The sequence below is a fragment of the Macrotis lagotis genome, chromosome 2 (genome assembly GCF_037893015.1).
Source record: "Macrotis lagotis isolate mMagLag1 chromosome 2, bilby.v1.9.chrom.fasta, whole genome shotgun sequence".
Classification (NCBI taxonomy): Eukaryota; Metazoa; Chordata; class Mammalia; order Peramelemorphia; family Peramelidae; genus Macrotis; species Macrotis lagotis.
This window is the reverse complement of record NC_133659.1, coordinates 194,002,650-194,010,831: the sequence shown is the minus strand read 5'-3', so window position 1 is coordinate 194,010,831 and position 8,182 is coordinate 194,002,650. Positions and strand designations below refer to the sequence as shown.

Below are 8,182 nucleotides of genomic sequence, written 5' to 3'. Positions count from 1 at the left end.
CCCAGGTACTCCTGACCCCAGGGCTAGTACTTTATCCACTATGCCACCTAGCTGCCCCGGTATATGCTCTTTAAAGAAATAGGGAGCCCCTAGAATTTCTTGAGCAGGAGAATAACGGGGTCAGATCTGAACTTTAGGAGTATCATTTTGGTATTTGACAACTAGGTGGTACAATGGATAGAATGCTGGATCTGGAGATAGGAAGGCTTCCAGAGTTCATATCAGGCCTCAAGACACTAGCTGTATTACCTTGAGAAAGTCTGACTCAGGCGGGTCCTCCTCTATAAAATGAGCTAGAGAAGAAAATGGCAAACCATTCCTACGTCTTTGCTAAGAAGACCCAAAATGGCTGATAAAACTCAAGCACAACACCATTTGTTTGGGGTATAGATTAGAAAGGGGGAATTCTTAAAGTAGGAAAAAAAACAATTAGGAGGCTATGGCAATAGTCCAGGCAAGAGTCAATCAGGCCCTGAACAAAGCCGGTGGCATCCATTAGAGAGAAGGTTTAGGCCTAAGGTATACTCGGAATTTTTACTTGTGTTAATTTGATGGGAAGGCAGCAGCAACCTATCATTTATGGGCAGCAGAATAGCTCTTTCCGGCCCCACCCCCACTTCCTTTGTTGTTCATCCTGCTCTGTGCTTTGATAGACTTACTTTATGGGATTTTTGTGCTTCTAACAGATGTCTATGAGAAGGTTATGGATAAGCTCCTGAGTGGAGGATTGATTGATTGCTAGCTACAAACTTAGTAACTGTTTCAGAGCCTGGAGCTGAGCTTAGAGTGGGCTCCATACTGATTATCACTGAAAAAGAATTATTTCTTTTCCTGACTGTAACTTTTCCCCTACAGCTCTGGAGTAGTCCTAAGCCCTCGTTTCCCCGAAATTCCCCTCCAAGGATGCCCATCCCCTTGGTGAGTGTGGAAAGCCCGGGCAGCCCTCTTTTACTGTGGCAGCGGATCATTTCAGATCAGTCCTGAAGCCAGACTCGCCTTTGGTAGTTACCAAACTAGGCATCTGATCCGAAAATGCTTCCAAATTTAAAACTGCGGCTTAAAATAGCTCCTTCTTCGTGTAAAACTTCACACCGTTCCAATACCACTATCTGGAGCAGGAGAGTTCCGGGACGCGTTTCTGGGCTGCATTTTTAAGAGTTGGGATTTGGCCCGGCCCTGGCACCTCAAGCCTTCGCCCCCCAACCCGCCCTCCACGCGACCCCCTCGCTAGGGCCCGCCTCTTCCGTCCGCCGGCCTCCACCTTCTGCTCTCGGGCTGCGGGTCAAAGGTCTCGGGGCACAGGCGCACCGAGGCCGGGCCCAGGCAGGCGTCGGGCGGGAGGGGCCCCGCGGGGCGGGGCGGGCGGGGCGGGGCGGGCACACGCTCCCTGGGCTGACGCCATGACGTCGTGACGCCGGGCCGGTGTTTGTCCGCCTGTGTGTATGTGTGTGTGTGTGTGAGTGTGAGTGTGCGCGCTCTGCGTGTTTGTATGTGTGTCCGCCCGGCAGGTCCCGGATGTTGCGGACAGTATGAGGTGAGCGCACGGGGACGGGGACCAGCAGCTGTCGCGGCCGCTCTCAGGTGAGTGGGGGGAGGAGAGAGAGGGGGCTGTCCAGTCGGAGGGGGGGCGCCTTCCTGAGGGGCTGTCCAGAACCCCCCCCCAAGACTCTCTCTCTCTCTCACACACACACACACCCTTCCTTCTCTGCCCCACTTCGGACGATGGCGTGAATCTGGCGCCTCCTCAGCCATCCGTTCCTTGCCTCCACTCTGGCACTGAATTCCCGGACTCCGGGCCCTCCCTCTTCTCCGTCCCCTTCTCCCATTCACTCCCTTTGCCCCATCCCCCCCATGCCAAATAGTGAGCTGTCGCCGGAGGCGAGGGGAGAAGGCTATACGCATGCGCGAGCGCTACCAAGGCGGGGTATGTGTTCCTTCGCTGTCTCAGGGACGCATGCGCAGCACCGTGCTGCGGGGACCTGCTGGATAAAGATCCCCTTTACCCCACGTAGCCAGACCGTGGCTCAACCTGCTTGCTGCCAGATAGTGAGCTGCTCGTGCTATCCAGAGAAGAGAAGTTGGGTTGCTTGAGGTGGTGAAGGGACAAAGCATTAGTTCTCCACTGGTGCTGCGGAGGAGGCCTCCGGGGTTACACAAGCACCAATTCTAGGGGCCAAGTCTTCTCCACCACCTGGACTTACCTGCCATTGCAGTTACTGATGGTAATGTCACCTCCCCACCAACAAAATGCTACACCTTTTGAAGTCATTACTTTGACCCTTGCCAACGTTCAGTAAATACCATTGGATGCAACTCTAGGTTGACCAGTTACAGAAGGGGGCCAGGCCAACCTGTCTCCTCTGGGAATGAAGGCAGATGTTATAAATCATGACACTATGAAATAGGTTTTCCCCTGACATAAAGTGCTTTCTTTTCTGTCTCTACACAAAGTGTGGCGTAATGGTTAGAACGGGAAGTCTGAGTCAGGCCATCTGAGCTGTTTTGTGTGCCTATCCATAACAGAATCTCCACATAAGACTTCCCTTTTAATAGTATATTGTTGATGCTTAATAAACATGAAATGATGTAGCAATTAGATTATTCATTCAAAGTCTTTTGTTTCAGTTTCATTTTTAAATTGGGAAAATGTTTTTCCACTTGTAGACTAGAGATTAAAATAGTTAAATCTCAGTGGCCTATTTCTCCTGTTAAGGAATCATTAAAACCCCCTTTTCCTTTCTGCTTGGCTATGACTGTTTTTTCCATTAACCACAAAGTAGAGTTGAACAGTGAGAGGTAAAGTAGATGAAACTTAAACTGGTCAGTGATCACTTTTTAGTAGTTACAGTAAAAAGATCTGTGAAAGTAGAGAGTGGAACACTTGACTGAAATAACTGAAAGAGGAGACAGGGCATTCTTGGTGGATTTCAGTTATCCATGTTAACTTTTCTCTCATCAGAGTTAACCTTTAGCCATACTTTCAATCCCCTGTATATTTTGCCTCCTGCCTTCTCCTATTCATTTCTTTACGATTCAATTGAAGGTAGTAGAGAGACCTTTTACCCTATTCTAGACACTGAAATTCTAATATCATATCCTTGAGCGTTGACTTATTGTTTTCTAACTTTTCTGTGTAACCTTCTCTACTCTTTGCATAGTTGACCTTCCTTTAGCACTGTTACCCATCCCCATGGTTACAGTTAGAACTGAAAGGTAAAGTCATAGAGAAAAACTGAGGGCCGCTTGGTAGAAACATCACCTGGTAGTGGCAAGCATTCCATCATTCATGGGAAAAAATTTGGGAAAAGCACCTCTCCATATATAGACACAGGGTTTTACTTTGTGATATTTTGATAGCGTAGGAAAGGATGGTATCAGAAATTTGCTTCCCTTTAAATGATTCTTCTAGAGGTCTGAATAAGATTAGATGATATTTGATGTCAATCTTCTACAGATTTACATCAGGTAATGGTTAAAAACTTTAAATGGAAAAGATAGATCTGAACCTCAATGGAGAGGTATTAAATGACCATTCTCCTTTGCAGAATTTTTCACATGCTTGCTCCTTTAAGTTGATTATACACACACATACACACACACACACGTATATATAACTATACGTAAAAATATGAAATTTTTTATTTCAATTTTCCAAGTGCTTTGTGTAGCCTGTTTTAGCTAATGTTACTAAAATTGGTAAAATTCATGGTACTTTGGATTTGTAGATAAATATTATCATTGCTTTGCAGATGGGGGAGACTGAAGCAAAAAGAGATAAAGTTATCTTCCCTGGATCACAGAACAAGTCTTTGACAGAGTTGGAAAGACATTACAGATGCCCTGAATTCCAGTTCTGCAATATAACATCTACACTGTGGTTCCTCCATGTGAATTCTTGTAAGACTAATGTTTATAATAATTTTCGGATATACAGATTTGTAATCATTTTATGGAAAACTTAGACTGGTTAATAACATTTATTAACTATTTGTGTGGAGAATACTGTTCCAAATGTTGTGTCAGGACACAGTAGAAAAAACTGATATAAATCTTTGCCTTTAAGAAGCTTAGAGTCTGCTTATATGAGACAGACATATTGAATTTTGGTGCAGCAATGAGAACAATTACAAAGCAACAGGCAAAATAATAGACTCTGAGAGCTTCCTGAATAAAGTGAATTAAGTTCTAGTTTTGAAGGAGGTGATGAATTTAAGTTGATGTAAAGAGTATGGAGATAGGTATTAGGAGGTTACAGGAGCAAAAATAGGGAAGTTTGTCATGTGGGGGGGTTGGCTATAGGAAGTGATTGAGAGGTATGGGAAGAGTAGTTTTTGGAGATTTTTGACTGAGAAATTGAGATTTAATATTGTGGGTAAAGTGGGATTCCTTTAGCTTTGAGTTATTGGATGACTTAATGAAAATGACTTTTGATAAATATATTCTTTTTAAAAATAGGCTTTTTTGATCTTTTTTGTTTTTACATTATGATTCCCCCTTGAATGCTTCCTTCTCCGCTCACCCCCCCAAGCTACTCCTTAAGTTAGACAATTTTTTTAAATAAGAGAAAGAAGAAAAAAATTGACAAAGCCAATCAATACACTAACAGAATATAACATTATATTCAATATTCCATACCTCTGAACACCCCTTTCATATTCCCACCCATACCCCTTTTGCATGGGTATGAAAAAGTATTTTTGCTCATGTCTTTTCTTTGGGGCTAAGATTGTTCTTTACAATTTCACAGTATTCATTTTGATTGTTTTGTGATGATTGTTCTTGAAAGAAGATAAATTGGAATAGACAGATTGAGCAAGAGAGAGACTTAAAGCAACAAGATCAACTAGTGGGAAAAAATCTTGGAATGAGATATTAAGAACAAATTCTTTAACTATCTTCCAGCCCCTCCCCCTTCTTTGAGAAGGCAATTTGATATTTATTATATAGGTGAAGATATGCAAAACATTTCCATATTAGTCATGTTGTAAAAAAAACTCCATAAATAAAATGAAAATAAAAGAAATATGCTTCATTTTGCAATGAGTTCACCAATCAGTTCTATCTCTGGAGGTGGATGGCATCTTTCATCATGGATATGAAGGCATTTTTTTTTTTAGGTTTTTGCAAGGCAAATGGGGTTAAGTGGCTTGCCCAAGGCCACACAGCTAGGTAATTATTAAGTGTCTGAGACCGGATTTGAACCCAGGTACTCCTGACTCCAGGGCCGGTGCTCTATCCACTGCGCCACCTAGCCACCCTGAAGGCATTTTTAAAGAGAGAAATGTTTGAATATGGTGGCAAATGAGAAGTTGCATTAAAATGACTTCAGAGTTTTGAGTTTAGAACATTAAGACTAGACAATAACTGAAAAGTATCCAAAAGGTAGTGTTTTGAGAGAGATTATAAATGTTTCTACATATTAGGTTTCAGATTAAATTAGAATATTCAAATAGCTAGCTGAAGACAAGTAAGTAGTCAGGATTGGAAATGATCTGGTAGTCCTCAGTATATTGATGATGTTTGAATTTAAAAGTGAATGAGGGCGGCTAGGTGGCCCAGTGGATAGAGCACCGGCCCTGGAGTCAGGAGTACCTGAGTTCAAATCCTGCCTCAGACACTTAATAATTACCTAGCTGTGTGGCCTTGGGCAAGCCACTTAACCCCATTTGCCTTGGGAAAAAAAAATCTAAAAAAAAAGTGAATGAACTGTCCTTGAGAAAAACAGGAGATCAAGGACTGAGCTTTGGGTCAGCAATCAAACTCAAGCACAAAAATAATCACAGATGCAAACAGGAAAAGAATTTTTAGGAATAGTATCAAGAGAGTTTAGTGTTACTCTCAGACTGATTAAAGAGAATGTTTCAAGAAGGAAAAGAGTGGGCAATGTTGTCAAAGGCAACTGATGCCTTTTAAAGGATGTTATTAAAAGATACGGGGGCGGCTAAGAGCAGTGGATAGAGCAGCAGTCCTGGGGTCAGGAGTACCTGAGTTCAAATCCGGCCTCAGACACTTAAAATTACCTAGCTGTGTGGCTTTGGGTAAGTCACTTAACCCCATTTGCCTTGCAAAAACTTAAAAAAAAAGATATATCAGTTTTTTTCTATTTCCCTTTATATAAAAAATTCAGTATGACTCCTTTTGGAACTAAATAAGCCTATAGTGAAAAATTTTGCTCAGGGTGGTAATGATGAATAGTCTTTTCAGGCTAGCAGTGTAAACTGAAAAAATCAAGGTTTAAAACTTTATATTGAGGCTATAAATCTGATGGACCTTTGAATCGTTTTCATTCTTATTTGAGGAATGAGATTACAAATATTAAAATTAATCTTGGCTCATGTTTCTGTTAAGTGTTAAACATATTTTTGTGCAGTTCAACTGATGGTTTGGACTATAAAGCTCAGATTCTCTGTATGACTCTTGAAATAAAGGCAACATCTTAAGGAAAGTATTATTTTGCTTCCTTCCCCTTTTAGACACCCTTTTCTCATCTCTTTCCTTCCTCCTTCCTTTTTATTTTTTTTGGTGTTTGCAAGGCAGTGGGGGTAAGTGTCTTGCCCAAGGCCACACAGCTAGGTAATTATTATGTGTCTGAGGTCGGATTTGAACTCAGGTACTCCTTACTCCAGGGCCGGTGCTCTATCCACTGCGCCACCTAGCTGCCCCGCCTCCTTCCTTTTTAATTCTTTCAGTTTTAATTCAGAAATGGCAGGGAAGTCTTGCCAGTCTTTTAGAAAGTAACAGTGGTGTTTTTGAGTGGAAAGGTACTCATGATGAAATTTAAAGATATATAGTGTGTTTGGAAGCTTTTGGGGAAAGTGGTTTAGGTTTTTTTGGGTCTTTGTAAGAACAGCTCTGTGTGTTTGTGTGTGTGTGTGTGTGTGTGTGTGTGTGTTTCTATATTTCCATCTCTTTCTTTTTTCTCTCTCTCTACACAACTAGAATGTTATGTAAGACCGTGCTGACAATTTTTTTTTAATACCAATAGTAGATTTTTCTAATGAAAGAAGAATGAACTTGAAATTGTTCTTAATTGGGAATTACTATATTTAGACCATAAGCTGTCATGTATATTTTACCTGATCAGGTGTTTGGAACAGTGCTGAATGCTACCATTTTCTAGTACATACTATGTGAACTCAGAGAATTTTGGTGCATCCAAGTTGTATTCTGAAAATTCACCACACTGTAGAAGAGAAGCAAAACTGAGCCTTCCTTTGTATTGGTATTAGGGGGGACAATATTGTCCTGGACCATGGCTTAATCTCTTTTATAGCTTTTGTATGCACAGTAGTTATACTTTGGGTGGTTTCTCTGACTTAATCTGAGATCAGACATGTCTACATGATAATGAACTGTATCATTACAGATTTTTACTGTATATGTTTGTGACTCATATTTGCTTACTTGGCCATTTCATTGTTTTACTTCTGGGCTTTCTAAGGTTCTTTATATACTGGTTTTATAACAATATTAGTCCCATATTAAATTCCATATATTTTCATTTATCCTTAAGCTTTCTTCTTTGTTTTAGAGGGCAAGAGGAAATATTATAGGAATTCTTTATGTTTAATAAATAAGATTGGATTAATGAAGTAATTGATAAAAAAGTTGAGAGATTATTCTGACTATTTCTCTATCCTCCTTTTCTTCTTTTTTAAAAAAAGTTCTCAGTACAGGAAAACAATTCCAAAACACAAGAATCTTTAAGGAAAGCTTTAGACCTTCATTCTTCTAGGACAAATATTTAAATAAAACTGGCAGGAGTGGCCCAGTTTGGAGTTGGTAGAACAGCCTTGGGAAGGTTGGGTTAAGTTAAATGCTAACCTCATAGTGGGAATTAAGCATTCAAATATTAACTCTTACCTGACTTTGCAACCTGCTATTCTCTTAGCTGATGCTTTAAAAGGGTATTAGTTGTTTTTTGCTGGCATAATTTTAATTATACTAATTGTTTCAAGGAAGAACATGAGGCATTTCATGCAAACCTTGAGCTACTTATGTGGTTTTTAGTGAATATATGTCTGCCATTACTTAATTTGGAATCTATGTGATATTCATTCCTTGGTCTTTAGAAGTGGCTAGGATATTAACTTAGCCATGCAGAACTATGCTTTTGATAAGGATAACATCTCATATGTAGAATAATGTAGAAATCAGTTTATTCTTTTTATTCTGGCTGTAG

General features: G+C 40.7%; 1 protein-coding gene across 3 annotated transcripts in view; it reads left to right on the top strand.

The window, feature by feature from the left end:
- Positions 1 to 1,404: 1,404 nt before the first annotated feature.
- SPOP (speckle type BTB/POZ protein) overlaps positions 1,405 to 8,182 on the top strand; it is a 75,640-nt gene continuing 68,862 nt past the window's right edge. For 2 of the 3 annotated variants that reach the window (XM_074224223.1, XM_074224224.1), the window contains exons 1-2: positions 1,405 to 1,581; positions 3,750 to 3,897. The gene's annotated coding sequence lies outside the window, so the exon portion shown is untranslated. The remainder of the gene's footprint in view (positions 1,582 to 3,749; positions 3,898 to 8,182) is intronic. The other variant, XM_074224225.1, reaches the window with a different exon arrangement.